General features: G+C 40.5%; 1 protein-coding gene across 4 annotated transcripts in view; it reads right to left on the bottom strand.

The window, feature by feature from the left end:
- The window catches only part of LOC135108307 (complexin-like), a 143,130-nt gene extending 131,832 nt beyond the window's left edge, over positions 1-11,298 (bottom strand). For 3 of the 4 annotated variants that reach the window (XM_064019134.1, XM_064019131.1, XM_064019136.1), the window contains exon 1: positions 10,921-11,298. The gene's annotated coding sequence lies outside the window, so the exon portion shown is untranslated. The remainder of the gene's footprint in view (positions 1-10,920) is intronic. The other variant, XM_064019135.1, reaches the window with a different exon arrangement.
- Between the last annotated feature and the right edge of the window lie 5,582 nt (positions 11,299-16,880).

The following is a 16,880-nucleotide window of genomic DNA, read 5'->3' as shown; positions in this document are numbered from 1 at the left end:
AGAAACATTAAATGAATTTGTACCTGCTATTCTTTTTATCCACGGAAATGTTGCAAGTGTGTTTCGAATTGGTGGCGGTGGTTTCGGTGTGAAGTGGAGGTCACAGATCCTCTTCCCGAGGCCTTGGTGAGGAGCGATCGAAGCTATCCTCGCGACTCGGTGACGCCAATAAAGAAGTCTCCTCGCGTGTTTACCGGAGCGACTAACTCAAGTCTGAGAAGCGAATAACCTTTCGCCCTTCCTTCTACGTGGCTGTCTGACTCTCGAGATACCTTCATTTCTATATAACCTAGTGACAGTATTTTTTTCTGAGTTTCTCCCACGATTGGGAGGCCTGACGAAAGCTTAATAAGAGGAGTTCCCATTGAATGTTTGACTGTAAGAGAAGCACAGAAAGCAACAGGCAGGCGTTGCTGGCGTCAGACATCAAGGTCATTTCATTATCAACAAGCAGAAACCTTGAAAACTTAACACATTTTTCGAGCTTTATATGCAGATTCCTTTAACGTAATATATATATATATATATATATATATATATATATATATATATATATATATATATATATATATATATATATATATATATATATATATATATATATATATATATATATATATATATATATATTATATTATATTTTTTTCTTTTTATGTAGGAGGAACACCGGCCAAGGACAACAAATCCCCCCAAAAGAAAAAAAAAAAAAAAGGCCCTCTGAGATGCCGAGCGGTAGTCAAAAATTAAAGGATAAGTGTCTTGAAACCTCCCTCTTGAAAGAATTCGAGTCGTAAGAAGGTGGAAATACAGAAGTAGGTAGGAAGTCTCAGAGTTTACCAGAGAAAGGGATGAATGATTGAGAATACTGGTTAATTCTTACTTCAGACAGGTGGACAGAACAGGGGTGGGAGGAAGAAGAAAGTTTTGTGCAGCGAGGCCGCATGAGGAAAGGAGGCATGCAGTTAGCAAGATCAGTAACTTCATCTGTCTGCCCGTGATTCGATGCGTGATATAAACATAAAAATACTACCCTTCAATGAAAATATTCATAGCTCTAATATAGATCAAACATCCATGTATTGTTGTTACAGAATAGATTTTCACACAGGTTTTCCTCACAACTACAAAGCTGCCAAAAACCAGAGAATGTTTTCAGTTTTCGCCTTTGTAGGACTTTGGCTCGTGAATCTGTGATGTTCTAATCTCTTGGTTCAGATACGTTCCTTTTTTTTTTTTTTCTTTAGACCAGAAAAAAATATTTTAGTCTTAATAGGGCTGAGGCTCAGTGTTTTCGTTGACGTGAGGCAGCCAGAAAGGTGTTTATCCCTTGAGCGGCACCACAAAGAGGAGAGGCCGCCTTGTTGTTAACTGAACGAGACTAAAAATAACTCTCTTTATTGTCCCTTGTCCTGCGCCTCCTTTCTTTCCTCTCTTCCTCCTCGCCGCCATCACTCCGTCAGGTCAACATCCCTGAAATGGTCCCATCGGCGGTGCAGTTTGCATTGCTCAATACGTGTAAACAGAGTCAGCCGCTCGGTACAAGGCGGTCCCGGGTGTCTATGCTCCTGGAAGTTATGAGTTGCCTTGGAAAAGTTAAGGTGCGCTGGCGCTGCTATTGGTGAAAAGATAAGGCGGGCGTCTGGCTCGGTAATAGTGATAGGTGGCGGCTCAAAGAGGGGAGGAGAGAAAAGAGTGGATGAGTAAAGAAAGGAAGAGTGGAGAAATGTTAAAAGCACAAGGCCGCCTGGTGGCTCCTGGCATAGATGGCACTTAGCTGCTGGAGGAAAGGAGAGACAAGGGAGACAAGAGAAAGAGGGGAGGAAAGATAAAAGTAAGTAGACCAGGAGTGAACGGTTGAAGAGTGTGCGAGTTTTCAGAACCGAGTGCCTTATCCGATAATGGAAAGATAACATAAAATCTGACAAGAGCTATACACTTTTTTTTATATTCCGGAAAAGTGATTACGAGGGGGAGCCACAACACACCCCGAACGAAAAAAAAAAAAAAAAGGAAAGGGAAGGAAAACGGAAAGACTTGATTGTTGCATCACACTCTTGGCTACAATAAGTACGGCCCTTATTCTCAAACGCATTGCTCTCTCACTTTGACTACTTCAATAAGCCACAGAGATGATTAGCCAGGTTCTCGAGAGTACTTCTGTTAATAATGTGGAAATCTTGTTCATCTGTCTCTAAAACCGTAAAAAAAATAAAAAATAAAAAAAAAATAAAAAAAATCTTAAAAACCAGTGTAACTTCAACTAGGAACCCTTTGAAATAGTGAAGGTTCTGATAGATGTATTTCAGAATATGTTTCCCCCCCCAAAAAAAAGGATAAATAAAAGACTGCTAATCACAGGCTGCCCTAAACTTGCTGTCCTGTTCGTCGTCATCGCGCAAAGTCTGCAGAAAACAGCAGCCACCTAACTTTCCGCTAATGAAGGAGAGGGTTCTACAGTCTTGGCTTCCTCGTAAATAGCCTTTTTATAGCACAGGTGCCTTTGCCAGCTGGTCCTTCCATGAATGCACGGTGCCTGTAGGTGTGGTTGCAGTGAGGGAGGTGGTTGTCGCGAGTATGAGAAAAAGAGGGAAAGGAGGGAAGGAGGGAGTAAAGAAAGGAAGGAGGGATGCTGGGAGGGAAGGAAGGAATGAAGAAAAGAAAGAAATATGGAAGAAGGGAGGGAGGGAAGGAAGGAAATATGAAGGGAGGGAGGAAGAGAAGAAAGAAAGGGAGAAAGGAAATGGTAAATGTGGTCGTTGCAGTCATGAAGGAGAGAGGGAAGAATGGAAAATAAGATGAAACAAAAGGAGTTGGGTAAAAAGAAAAGTTAACGTCTATTTCAGGAATTTTAATCTCCTGCTCATCACTTTATTCACACCTGCGCATAAATTCCACATCATTTACTGAGGGTGAAGCATAACTGTAATTTGTAAAAGGGAAGGTGTAAATTCATCAATCACAACTTCATTGCCAAGTTAGATAAATAAGCTAATTATTATTTTATTAATTCTAAGCTTTCCTCGAGTAGTTTGTCATTCTTAGCACAAAAATACCTTATATGAAATTAAAGTTGTTGTAATGGGGATACACTTATGATATTAAATGAATTGGAAATTACATTGCGTTAAGGTGAGTCTTTTCCTTGGCTTCGTGTTGCCTATTATGTTGTTACAGCCGTGAAATGATGAAGGATGAAAGATAAAAATGATAATATAGAGGATGAATTGGGAAGCACCACACATGTATGGTATGGAAATGAAGAAAGGAACTGATAGATGGAGCAATGGCCAGAGAGAGAGAGAGAGAGAGAGAGAGTACTATATAGAACTGTGTAGATATCTCAAAAATACGCTGATGACGTGGATTTATTCAAGAAAGGGAGAGGGTGTATGAAAAAGGCTGAGAGAAGGAAGAAAGACTTATAGCAAGGCAGCAAGATGGAGAGTTGTAAGGAAGCAATTCTAAATGTCTCAAGTGTTAGGAAGGAGGTCGAGAGGGTGAGACTGGAAAGATAAGGGGGCAGAAGAGGTGAGCATTAAGAAAAGGGGGTTTGAGTGAAAGAGAAAGAGCTATGTGTAAGCGAAAAGGTTGGGAAGAGTGTGGCTTGTGTGGACGGAGAGAGGATGTAGGGGAGGAAAGGAAGGGAAACGAATGCCTAGGAAGGTATGGTGGTAGAGAGGTGGTGTAAGGGAAGGAGGAATGGTGAGTAAAGGGAGACTCCACTTACTATTTGCAACCACATCCTTATGCTACCTTCGTGTGAATCCCAACGCCATCACAAAATGCTTTTTCTTGCCGTGTTGGCTAGATTTGCTCTCCTTCTACAAAGTTTTCCTTGTTTTGGTGATATCACTAAACCTTTTTTTTTTCTCTCTCTCTATCGCATCAGGGCCATATTGTAACACTACACATACAATGAATCTGATTTTCATGTATGTTTTTCATACTGATGATTCAGAATTCTTGTTATCACTGTAATCATGAAAATATCGTTCAAAATTGCGTAGTGACCTTCACGAGGTCCTGTTAAATATGTAAGGGATATGGTGACAAAATGTTCAGAAATACGGTCCCATGGTGATGTGTTTCAGGTAACGGATGTTCGCGTGTGCCCCTGTGAAGCGCGGCGCACATAATTTGTTCCCGATGATTTAGGGTCAGATATATATTACATTATATAATATTGGGATAGGAAGTAAACACTATTTTATTCCCATACTCATCAATAATCTAACTGCTAATTGGTTACTGTGTGCCGTTTATTTAGCTGATGGGCGAGAATCAAGTTATTAACATAATTACCGGTGATTTATAATAGGGGCCTCTGACAACAGCGGAAAATAGTGGAAATATTGATATGTTATTCGTGCGTTCGTTTGCACAGTGGCACACACACACACACACACACACACACACACACACACACACACACACACACACACACACACACACACACACACACACACACACACACACACACAGATATATATATATATATATATATATATATATATATATATATATATATATATATATATATATATATATATATATATATATATATATATATATATATATATATATATATATATATATATATTAGTAGTAGTAATATTTTCTTATCAAGAGAAAATAAAAACTTCCAAGAAATACAGAAAAAAATGATAATTTGTCCAAATATTGACGGCAAGAGTAAGTTTATGAAGAGGCTCAGCAGTTCGTAGCCCTGTTGTGTCTTGGAGGTGAGACCAGTGGCGTAAGGGTAGGGTTCATAGGCAGTGTCAGGCTTGGTTGAGGGCCGTGGGTGGCACTCTGACCAGATTAATTGCTGGTCTCTCTACGCCCCTCCTCACCCCCTCGCCTCCGCCCCGTGACCACTCGACACACAGCGGCCACTTGCCGCCCCGCGAGTGTGGCCACGAGTGGGCGGCTCCAATTGTTGTAAATCACCGCCGCGTCACAAGGGTTTCAACTGCAAATACGCTCATGCTATTGGTGGGGAAGTAGCGGCGCTCGGGTTCGAACCTTCCACTCCAACCCCGCCTCTCCTCGCTACCTTGTTCTTCGTGCACTGTTCTGCCGCACAACGTTTGCAGATTTTAATTCAATCATTCCATCCTCCCCAAGCTCTCAATCAACAATTATACACTTTTCCACGCGATTACCAGTCCCCCGCCTGTGCTCAGAATGGTTGCATTTGGCGCTGCCCTGCCGTCTGCCGCATAGAAGTGTTCATCAGTTCTTTGTTGAAATGTACATAAGTCAAAATATTTTTAATACTTGTAAAAACGAACTGGTTACTGATTTACTGCTGGAGTTTCATAGAAATATATGCATCGCTATTGCGATTTGCATTCTGCACAAATTTGCTTTTATCGTAAAATAACTAATGCTCATTGAACTGTGAGTCATCACACGTATTCACAACTTTTCATTACTCATGGCCATATATATATATATATATATATATATATATATATATATATATATATATATATATATATATATATATATATATATATATATATATATATATGGAAGATGGAGTGGGTCGGGTCTGGTGGACAGGTCCTGGGCAACCTAAGATTTTCCCTGAGCCTTGCTCGCCACTGCCCTGGAAGCCTCGCACCTTGGCTAATGAACCCATCTTCCCTAAAGTGCGTGACATCCATCTTCATTACGTGCTGAGGCGGAGTCAGTGGCGGGGGCGGGGTGGCGGGAATGGGGTGTTGCGTAGAGGGTGTTGGAATGGGAGGTGTGTTGCATGGAAGGGGTGGTGGATGGGGAGCTGTTATCTGTAATAGGGAGGGTGTTGGGGATGGACAAGGGAGATTGTTTAGGTACCATAATCATGAAAAGGCTGATGGCTCTTGAACCAAAGGTGCTGTACGGGTATAAAGAAAACTGTTGTCATATCTTTCAAGGATTGGTCTTTTAAAACATTTATGAATGATATACATGTTTACAGTTTCTAGTTCATCGTCAGGGCACCTAATTTTTTTTTATTTTTTACTAATTCCATGCTATTAGAGGTGTCAAAGAGGTCTTATTACTAAAGCTAGATGATTTGTAGTAAAAGTAATCCATGTAATTTGTCTATCTTTGATAATAGGAGAGTGGTAAAGATGCTAATAGTGAGACGGTATATTTGAACTGGTGATAATAATAGTAATAGTGGAAAAAGAATGGATTCAGTGAGGAAAATTAGAGACTCGAATACGAAAAGAAAAAAAATCTTTGAAAAAGCTGTGAGTGTAGGAGAAAACCTTTGAGAGTAAAATAGGAGTGGAAAATAGGGAGCAGGGTGGAAAAGGGAAAAAGAAATTCCAAACATTGAGAATTAGAAATATATTGCGTGGAAACAAACTCCCTGAAGCTAAACGAAGCAGAAAAAAGGACGAGGAACAGGAACAAAACGAAATAAAAAAAAAGAAAGTCACAGAGTACGATAACTTCCCAATTAGCACCTTTGTAAAATGAAGAAATATGTACGAAAACTCCCATCACTGAAAAAAAAGAACAGGACGAACATTGTACATTGAAAAGAGAAAGTGTTGGAAGAAAATATATAAATAAAAATGTAAAAGAAGCAAAAGTTTAGGACTCCGAAGCACTGAGAGAGAAGAAACCAATCAAAAGAGCGGACACGTGAGCTCTGGCCTTGGAAGAGACCAGATGGCGAAGGAATTAGAAGTAATGAAGTCATGACGGAACAATGAGAAAGAAAAGTATATGAGGAATATACTTTGATGCTATGGAGTAAAACTTAACCACTGCACCAGTCTGTACAATTCAGAATTACTCCTCTTTAGTTCACACGTGCACACACATCAGTATCTAGCTCAACTGCATGCTGAAACAAGTCTCGCTTTCTTCTCCAATAGGGGTAGTGAAAAAAAAATCTTATCGTTATTGTATTTTCTCTACAGTAGAACCGCCCTTTTTTATGTTCTCAATGAATGTCTGTCCGCTCTGTAGCCCCACGCACCCACCAAAAAAGTATCGCGTGTGGTTTTTTAAAAGCATGGTTTCTTCTTCCCCTCCGCCTATCCCAAGCAAGCCCTGCCCTCCAATATCCTATACCACCGCCAGCTGGTGTGAGGATCAACAGGGAACGTTCTGTGCAAAAAACATGGAACCACTCATGTAAAAACGCTGCTTCCACAAAAAAGTGTCCACAAACTGTATGTTTTTAAAAAGCATTTCGCCGCAAGACTCCGGGAATTCCTTTATAGAATGTTGAGAGCCGGACCGAGTGGGTGAAAGTGTCTGGAGGCCCCGCACCCCAATACCAGGTGGCGCTGGCATCACCCACGTTCTTGGTGTTGTTGCCTCCTTATTGTATTTCCCTTCATAGCCATTCGCTGCTTTTTTAGCTTAATATTTTCTGGCTGAAGGCATTTTCTTTCCTCGGCGCTCGTCTCTGGCGGTATATACAGGGAGACTAGCTTCGCGATCGCTGGAAAGAATAGAGATGTCTTGAGTCTTCTCGCGGGACGCCCGTTTCATATCCTACACGAGGATCATCCATATCCGAATAGATTGCCTGCAGGCTTCCCGGACCAGGCTGGAATCAAGCGTTTCTCGTGCAGCGAACATCGGCATAAACTTTCCTCTCAGGTATCCTTAGGTTCTCTCTCTCCCATCAAAGCTTGCATGCGTCTTTCATTATACACGTGGAAAAAAGAGAAAAAAAAATATTGAAGACTACTATACTTTGTTCTCTACCAGCGTATGAGCAATTGTCATTATTATTATTATTGTTATTATTATTATTATTATTATTATTATTATTATTATTATTATTATTATTATTATTATTGTTATTATTATTATCATTATCATTATTATTATTATTATTGCTGCTACTACTGCTACTACTACTACTACTACTACTACTACTACTACTACTACTACTACTAGTGACGGACGTGTCGCTTCGTGAGCTGTAATATAAACGCATACCATAAAATCTGGAAAAGTATGGATAATGTTCGTACCCTTTGACAGTGATAGGGATGATAGGTGGGTGTAAGCAAGTATGTTTTATACAGGCACTGCCATGAGTAGGAATCATGGCTTCTTGTTGTCCATTATGTTCCTCTGTTCTAATGTTAATGTATTAGAATCGGACTTCGGCCTTATAACCAAGTGTAGAACGGGCGCAAAGAGGAGCTCGAGTCTTGGTCTTTCAGTGGAGTTTGACCGGCGGCAATTAGTACCTCTGAGAGTCCCTGAGTGTTTCCTCAATCTGCTAATGCCTTCAGTCTCCGTCCATCTCCACAATACCTGTTTGTTAACTATTAATGTCTACTTTGCTCACAGTAGCTAATAGTATCCTGTCAAAACAGCGTTGTTAATTGACACTAACTGGTTAGTGTTATATTATTAGATATAACTTAGTCTACCTCATGCGCTGGTAGTGACTGAAGAGCCTTATGCTGTGCTGGCAAAGAGAAGCGCATGCTGATTGAGCTGAGCCACCAGTGGTGCTGCTCCCTGAGCCGTGCGAGGCATGCAGTCACGCGCTGAGGCCGCTTGCAGCCCCCAGCCCGGGAAACCGCCACATGCCCCACTAAGGTGATCTTACTTAACTCTACCTGTTTTGTATGACGCCATAAAAATTATACACACAAATACAATGGCATAGTTTCATTGTCATTATCACCCTCTATAAGTCCACTGCAGGACAAAAGGCAAACAAAATTAATGACAATATACATATTCTATACTATAAAGCTTTGTAGTAGATAAAGTTCATTGGTTTGTCACCTATATATTGAACAGTAGCTTAAGACACAAAATTGATTATGAAAGGGAGACGTCCAGGCTGTCTTGGGCCTCACTCCAGCCGTGGCCAGGACGCGTTTGTTCCTTTTCTCTTCGCTAAACACTTGCTGTTCAGTAATTCCACGAAACACCAGCCAGGAAGTTATATAATAGAATCTGCCCCTGCTCGGCTTCTTTGACTATAGTAACACAGAATTTGTATCTGGCTCTTATTTATTTAATTTATAGTTTCCTAGCTTGATTTCCTGTCATTTCTTTTATAACGATGCTACCTCAAAAATATAAATAATTTGTAAGCATTTTCCTTACATGCCAGATATCTTTGCTATTCTTACGTGCTTTAGTGCATGGCTCGTGCATTACAGAACTACGGTAAATTGCCGAAAGAAAAATACAAAACCGTACAATAGTATAACGTCGTCGTCTTTTTTTGCTAGCATTTGGATGTGTTAAATTACAGTATCCATGTCAAAGTCCTTAAATGGTAGGAGAGTAAAATGGTATAAACGTGAAAAAATTGGCTCTAGGCAGTGGTTCTCAAACATGTTGGGCTACGAGTCCTTAAATAATGAAAGAAACGCACAACCTCCGCTCTGCCCTAAAATACTAGTAATGTGGCACATAGGCACAGTGACACTCATACACTTAGTACATACATATAATATCTTGTGCATGATTCCTGCAGAGCAGTGTGTGAGTGCAAGCTGTAAACCAGCTGCTGATTCATATCATTCACAATGTCTTTTACACGATAAACCAGGATATCATTTGACATTACCCATTTGACCACTATGTCTAGCTTCAGTCATGGCCACCGCTGCTGGCTTCATTAGGATATTTGTAGTTGTACGCTGCTTCCTATACCATAAGTAAGTTATCTCGTGTGATGCCATGTGTGCTTTGGCAAAGACTGTTGCTTGTTGGATCAACACCTACCGTTTGGCCAAGCAACTCTCCTACCCACGAAACAGTTTCCTGTTTTATCAACATAGAGATATATATTCTGCAAATATCGTTCATGTACATATGCCTCATGGTTTCGTGTGCAAGCACGTCTGACACACGGCACATTGAAGGTGATGCTCTTCGTTGACTGCGATGCAGGTGAACTGTATGAAAAATGAATATTGATGACACGTGGACGGCTGGTTAGAATCGTCAGGGTAGAAGCACTTCACCTTTATTCTGTCCTGTTCTGTACTTTTATGTGAAGCCGACGGCTCGTCTGGAAGCTTGCCGTAGGTTATTTCACAACAACTTTTGCCACCATCTGATGTTTTATACAGGTCCAGATGTCAATCATCGCTTCATGTTAGAGAGAAATCTAGCTAACATAAAAATAGGCGCATATTGATGTGACAGCTTCCAGAAAAATTATCATGTGTTACTGAATATTTAATTGTGTGCTGCTAATCTCCACTGGTGTATGCAACACCTATAACCATGAATTTACATAAGATTAATAACCATATAATATTATTAATTTAAAACCGTACTTGTTCTTGAATGTAATGAATTATCACTGTTCTCTGCATCAAGTAATCTGATACACGCTGAGAAACGTAAAACTTTTGCAGATTTATCAGGTACAGCAAGTGTCAGTCGTCTGCCTGCCTGCCTGCCTGCCTGCCTGTACACACATGTCTGCCTGTCTGTCTGTCTGTCTGTGTCTGTCTCTCTCTCTCTCTCTCTCTCTCTCTCTCTCTCTCTCTCTCTCTCTCTCTCTCTCTCTCTCTCTTAATATGCACACAAAATACATGAATGATCTCGTGCGTCTTTCCGAAAGCATCTTGACCCCCAGTTTGAGAACCACGGCTGTAGCGGAATAGATACAGGAAGTCTATATCTCAAGCTGCGAGGAAGACTGTGCAAGGTAGCGAGAATAGGTGAGGCTGTATAGGTGAATTAAATAATTTTAGAAAAATACTTAGAAAAATTACGTTCTCTGCCCAGGTGACACCAATGTTTAGAATGAAACACTGATCGGCAGAGGAGACTAGTAAAAAATACTGATATGTTACCGTGCTATAAGGGTGTCATTCCAATCGGGAGCTCAGCCATGCCCAAGGTCGATGTGAAAAAAGATATATGAAAAATTGGAAATATGAACGTTAATGTAAATATGCTTACTGGTCACGGCACTGACGGGATTCAGCATTCCAAACATGATGAAGACGTTGAGTGTTGAAGTCTTTGCTTGTAGATAGATGGGGTGTCGGAAGCTAAGTGTCTTGGAGAAGGATAAGGAGGTTTGACCTTGGTGATTGTGTGTGTGTCAAATTAATTTGTAGATTTATCAGAAGAGAGTAAAAATTTTGAAGAGAGAGTGGACACGCTGAGGTGTTGAGGTCCACAAGAGAAACCAATGAAAGCAGTAGAGCATGAGCTGAGGGGACGCTAGCAGTCGGAAATGACACACACACACACACAGGTAGCAGACGCAGGCGCGGAAGAAGTAGCGGTCGCCTTCCCTTCACTAGATCACTGTAATGAGAGAAGAAGTGGTCTTAGCAGGGGTGGCAGGGGGTCTGGGCTGGGTGTCGTCATGGGCGGGGGGGGAGGAGGAACCCACCCAACAGACAACCGCTGCTGCCAAGGTATACTTAAGAATAACTAAAGGTACACCTGTGTGGAAGTGTAACGATTGGCTCTAAGTCACACTAAAGTTGTATCAACATTGATTCTGACGAGCTTACTTTTTCTGCTGCATTGTACCTCATCCCGTGCCGCACAGTATTGTATCATTGCTCGCGGGCGATGAGTTTCGTGGCTTTTGAATGGAAATATAAATTAAAACAAATGGAGAGAGAGAGAGAGAGAGAGAGAGAGAGAGAGAGAGAGAGAGAGAGAGAGAGAGAGAGAGAGAGAGAGAGAGAGAGAGAGAGAGAGAATAAATAAAAGCAGAAAATTAGAAACTCATTGTATTAAGCAAACTGAAAAAATATAATAACTTGAGTGCGCCAACGAACAGTGAGTCAGTCATGCCTTGTCTTGGTGGAAAAATACCACTTGTCGTGCTTCTGCTGCTGCTGTTGGCGCTGCGCACGATGGACGAGTCCGCATGGCATTGCTTTAAAAGGGAATTAGAAAACCAACGCTCCCGCTCGCCTCTCCACCCTTCTCCTTTCTCAGGTAAATATTTGCTGAAGCTTTCCCCTCCGTACGTGCCTCCTCAGAGACTCGACGTCGTCCCGCTTTCCCTGCCGCCTCTCTTCTGAGCTCTGTACCGGGGGGGAGGGGTCTTTTTGCTTTGAAAGCGTGTTTCTGTAATAATCGATTTTCGTTCCAGGTCTTTCTCCTTTGTGATCTCCTTAACGGGGGAAGAGAGCATCACTGGGACTTTGAGCTCTGTCCCTGAGTTAGCGCGGCAGCGAGGCATTCACGTGTCCTCAGGGTCAGGCTTAAGATCCTTTGGTTGCAGTGGACGCACTTCAAATTACCCCCAGCAACCCTCTGTGACTTGTGTGCTCAGCGGCTCCTCCATAGAGGCTCCTGTGGGGGCTGCTCCTTTCATCACTCTCCGACAGTAATTTCGTTCTCGGTTCACCAAAGCTCATTTTGTAGGATCGCTCCTCCTCAGGCGAGCTCTTACATTATGTAGTATATGACCCTCTTACATGCCCCGCAGGACTTCTTTATCAGGCGCTCCAATTACGTGGGGAGAGGCCGGAAATGATAGAATGCCATTATAAACGCTGAAACAGCAGGTCTACATATTAGAAGAAATGGACTTGGAAAGATTTTCAAAAGCGTGTCTGTCTGTGTTTGTTTGTACCTGCATGATTATGTATTTACATATTCACACGCGCGCGCGCGCGCGCACACACACACACACACACACACACACACACACACACACACACACACACACACACACACACACACACACACACACACACACTGTGCACGTATTCGGCTAGAATATTTGTTGTATTTGATACTATAGCATCATCATCATCATCATAATCATCATCATCATCATCATAATAGTAATAGAAATGATAATAATAATAATAATGATAATAATAATAATAATAATAATAATAATAATATTAATAATAATAATAATAATAATAATAACAATAATAATAATAATAATGATAATAGTAACCCTGATAATGCTATTAATATTAGTGAAAGACTGGACTGTATGCTTGTTTATTTTATAGTACTTTATTTATTTATTTTTTATTTTTTTCTATTTCTGTGTTTCCATTAGTTCTAAAGCGACCCAGTGTTTTGCAGGTACGAGTAATCTCCTTGTGTGGGATTGGAATAAGTTGGGGAAATGCCTGTGCAAAGTCTGCCGTTATCCCTGAGTGAATAATGAATGAGAGTCATAGTTCATGGGCGGGCGCGGCGTGTGTGTCATGTTTGCATTATTGAGCAGCGCGGTAAACTTAGTTGTGGTATTTTTCATGCGTTCGTTCCCGGCTGCTCCTCATTACTGCCGCCCAGATAAAGTGTGATGGAGTGCACAGCGTGACGAATAGCAGCCACATATGATGCTTTCAGTACTTACAGCGCCCCTGTTTTTCATCCTACCTAACCATACGGAAGAGTTATTTATCAACACCTAGATGCAGAATTGGCACGTATTTATGCTTGCTTTTGCATAGATAGGGAAGTATTATTTACGTATGGACACCGAGATAAAGGATTTTCATTGATGTATTATATGAATAGTAAATACATAAATAAATAAGTAAATAAACAAATAAAGAAAGAAAGAAATGGGAGAATGTTAAAAACTCAAACATTTTTTATTGTAATTATTTTTTCCTTTTTAAGTGAAATATTGGTATATTACGAAAATTGAGCTTATGTTAACAAATGATAACTAGGGTACTAGTGTTATTTCTGAATTAAACTACTGTAGCTGCAAGCTAACTTTTGTGTGTGCAGGAAATGTTACACGAACTGGGAGGATGGCGGGTTCTGCCGGATTGTAAGCAAAAACCATCCAGTGGATTTGTTCATTTGTGTTATTTGTTTATCTGTTTATGTTTGCCTATGTCTATGTCTAACTCTCTGTGCGTGTCTGTTTCACTTCGTCTATGTGTATCAATCTGTCTATCTCTACCTTTCCAACACCAGCTCTCTCTCTCTCTCTCTCTCTCTCTCTCTCTCTCTCTCTCTCTCTCTCTCTCTCTCTCTCTCTCTCTCTCTCTCTCTCTCTCTCTCTCTCTCTCTCTCTCTCTCTCTCTCTCATATACACGTCTTCTCCCTTATTTCCCCAACAGCTCCTCATCTGCTATTATTAGGTGACGGCTGATATTATGTTCACAGCCGTTGCGCCTCATGAAGACACAAAGGCCGAATTCTAACAGAAACATAGTTTCCGTCGTAATATATATTTCTCTGAATGATAATAATAATAATAATAGTAATAATAATAATAATAATAATAATAATAATAGTAATAATAATAATAATAATAATAATAATAATAATAGTAATAATAATAATAATAATAATAATAATGGTAGTAGTAATAGTAGTGGTAGTAGAATCTAATAGTAGCAGTAGTAGTAGTAGTAGTAGTAGTAGTAGTAGTAGTAATAATAATAATAATAATAATAATAATAATAATAATAATAATAATAATAATAATAATAATAATAATAATATTAATATTGTAAAAACTTACAAAAACGATTATTATAGTATTCTATCCCCTTTTTTTTTTTTTTTTGTCTTATGTCCGGTTTCCTTATTCTATCAGGGTTAGGACGGTGCCTCCTAACAAAGAACTTTGGACTTAGCATTTGGGAACCGTTACCCAGAGTGGATGCCCTTTCTACTCTCGGACCGTGATTAGGATTTGAACCCATGCGCCTGAGAACCCCTCGACCCAAAAACGTGCAGGGTTCCATTATACCAAGGTGGCCCTCTCTCCTCCTCTTCCTTTGATGATTGGTTTGATTATTATTTTTCCTTCTCTCTTTATTAATATAGTTTCTTTTCTTAATCTTTCAGGAAAGAATCCCTTATTAGTTGCGCAGTATCCCTCTGTATCCCGCTCCTCGCCCAGGCATGTTCCAGTCTTCCAATAAGGTAATCTGCTTTATTCTTTAGTGTTGTAGGACTTTGCAAGATGGTGTAGGATTGCTTTCCATCCTTTGTGCCTTATTTATGTTTGCTTTTCAGTGGTTGTGTGTTTGTCTCAGGTGTTCGTGTGGGTGGGTGTTTATATTTGTGTTAAGTATAAGAACAATAGTACATGCAATCCTTTTCTCGTGTCAAGATAAACTGTTTTCTCTAGTGCATGCTGGGCAATCAACTGAGGCCTGTCATTTAGCGAGAACTACATCGATATCGCGTTTTCTTTTTGTCGTGGCGTGGGGTTCAGGAAAATGTCTGTATATTTTTATTCACCACACGGAATACTTTTACGTCACGTTAATCGTCATATGTGAGATATTTTAGAACAATTAACCAACAGGCTTCTATAAACTATCACTTAAATATCCTTTTACCCTTTTTCTTCAGGGAATGGCACGTCAGTGGGCCTCTTTGAAAAAAAAATTTCTTGCTCCTTGCCAGTAGCTCTTAAATAAAAAAAGCCTCAAATATAGTGAGTTGTTTTCCACTGAACCGCACTCTATAATAAAGGTGCATTGGGCGTTTATAAGCAGGTCACTTAGTATGTACTGGATTACTAGCGTAGCAGCGCTTGCCGCGCACCATCAACCTCCACGCCTTGCTCATTAGCACCTAACTTGCGCCGCCCAGCACTGCGCCAGCCGCTTCAGAGGTGCGACTCATTAGCAGTTTGGCTTTGGAAGTTGCAGTCATAGAGTTCCGTCACTAGCAGCGGGTTAGGCTGCAGGCTGAACACCTTTGGGAACATGTGTTAGTTGGCAGGCGTGGTGTGTGCGTGTGTCTGAGTTTATATCATGTTTCATTAGACTTCATTAATTTTGCATGTAAATATAAAGCGACAAATAGAGTCTGAAAAAGCGGAGAGAGAGAGAGAGAGAGAGAGAGAGAGAGAGAGAGAGAGAGAGAGAGAGAGAGAGAGAGAGAGAGAGAGAGAGAGAGAATCCCTTCTGCCGTGGCTGCACACACCTGAACACTATTCATTGTTCTCTCTGCTTACACAGTTCCACTTGAAAAATGTCCACGCAAACACATTCCCTCAGGAAGTTTTGCGTGCTTGTGCAATCTGGTTTTTGTGTGTATTCTTGCTGGGGATAGCAGGGTTAAAATGTAACAAGGTTTTCACTGTGAGGAACGTCGGTCGGTCGCCTGACGGGCAAGGCTTCTAACCCCTCCTGGTGGGGGCGGCGTGCCCTTCCCTCGCCTGTCAGTGTGTCCCTCTTTTGGCACTCCTTGTTTGCGGTGCTTGTTGTGGAATACGTGTTTGTTTAATTCATTTCTGACTTTTGCCTTTTTCTTCTCCATGTTTTTTATTAAAATTTTTCTTATTAATATTTTTAGTCATAGACGTTGGCAGTACTTCCTATTAATATGATATTTTCCATCTCCATTAATCAGTTAAAAGCATCGATATTGAACAGTTTTCCTCTTGTGATTTATCATCCCAGTGAGCCACATTAAGCTTGTTTCCAGTGCCTGCAAAAATTTGATGTTTGCTGGAAAAATATATATAAAAAGAAAGAATACATCAAACCACATTAATTTTGTTTCCAAAGGTCGCAAAAAACGAGACTTTTGCTGGAAAAATCGTAATGGAAATGGATACGTTTAATGATGATATAAAAAGTTAGCTTTGCATTATTTATCTTTGGTGGAGGGAATGAGGACACGTAGGCTGCGCTTCGGGATGTGGAGGAAAGCAGAATAGGAAGTGAGGAAGGCGGAAGAAGAGTGAGGGGCGGTAATATATCAACACACTCGTAATTCACAAAGGCCGAGTGAGTTACCGCTCCAAATGGCGCCCTTGTTATGCCATGAGTACTGACTTCACTTATATCGAGACACTGAAAGGTACAAATCATATAAAAATTAAGCTATGGAGTAATGAACTACTAGAAGAGCTTCTGAAATGCCAAGAATTGAGGATGCGATAGTTGTAGTTCTCAGATACTGTTTTTGTTCTTTTGTCCGAAACGTTTTTGTAGAAT

Source organism: Scylla paramamosain, chromosome 17 (assembly GCF_035594125.1).
Source record: "Scylla paramamosain isolate STU-SP2022 chromosome 17, ASM3559412v1, whole genome shotgun sequence".
In the NCBI taxonomy this organism is placed as follows: Eukaryota; Metazoa; Arthropoda; class Malacostraca; order Decapoda; family Portunidae; genus Scylla; species Scylla paramamosain.
The sequence above is the reverse complement of the archived record's forward strand: the minus strand, read 5'-3'. Positions and strand labels throughout refer to the sequence as shown.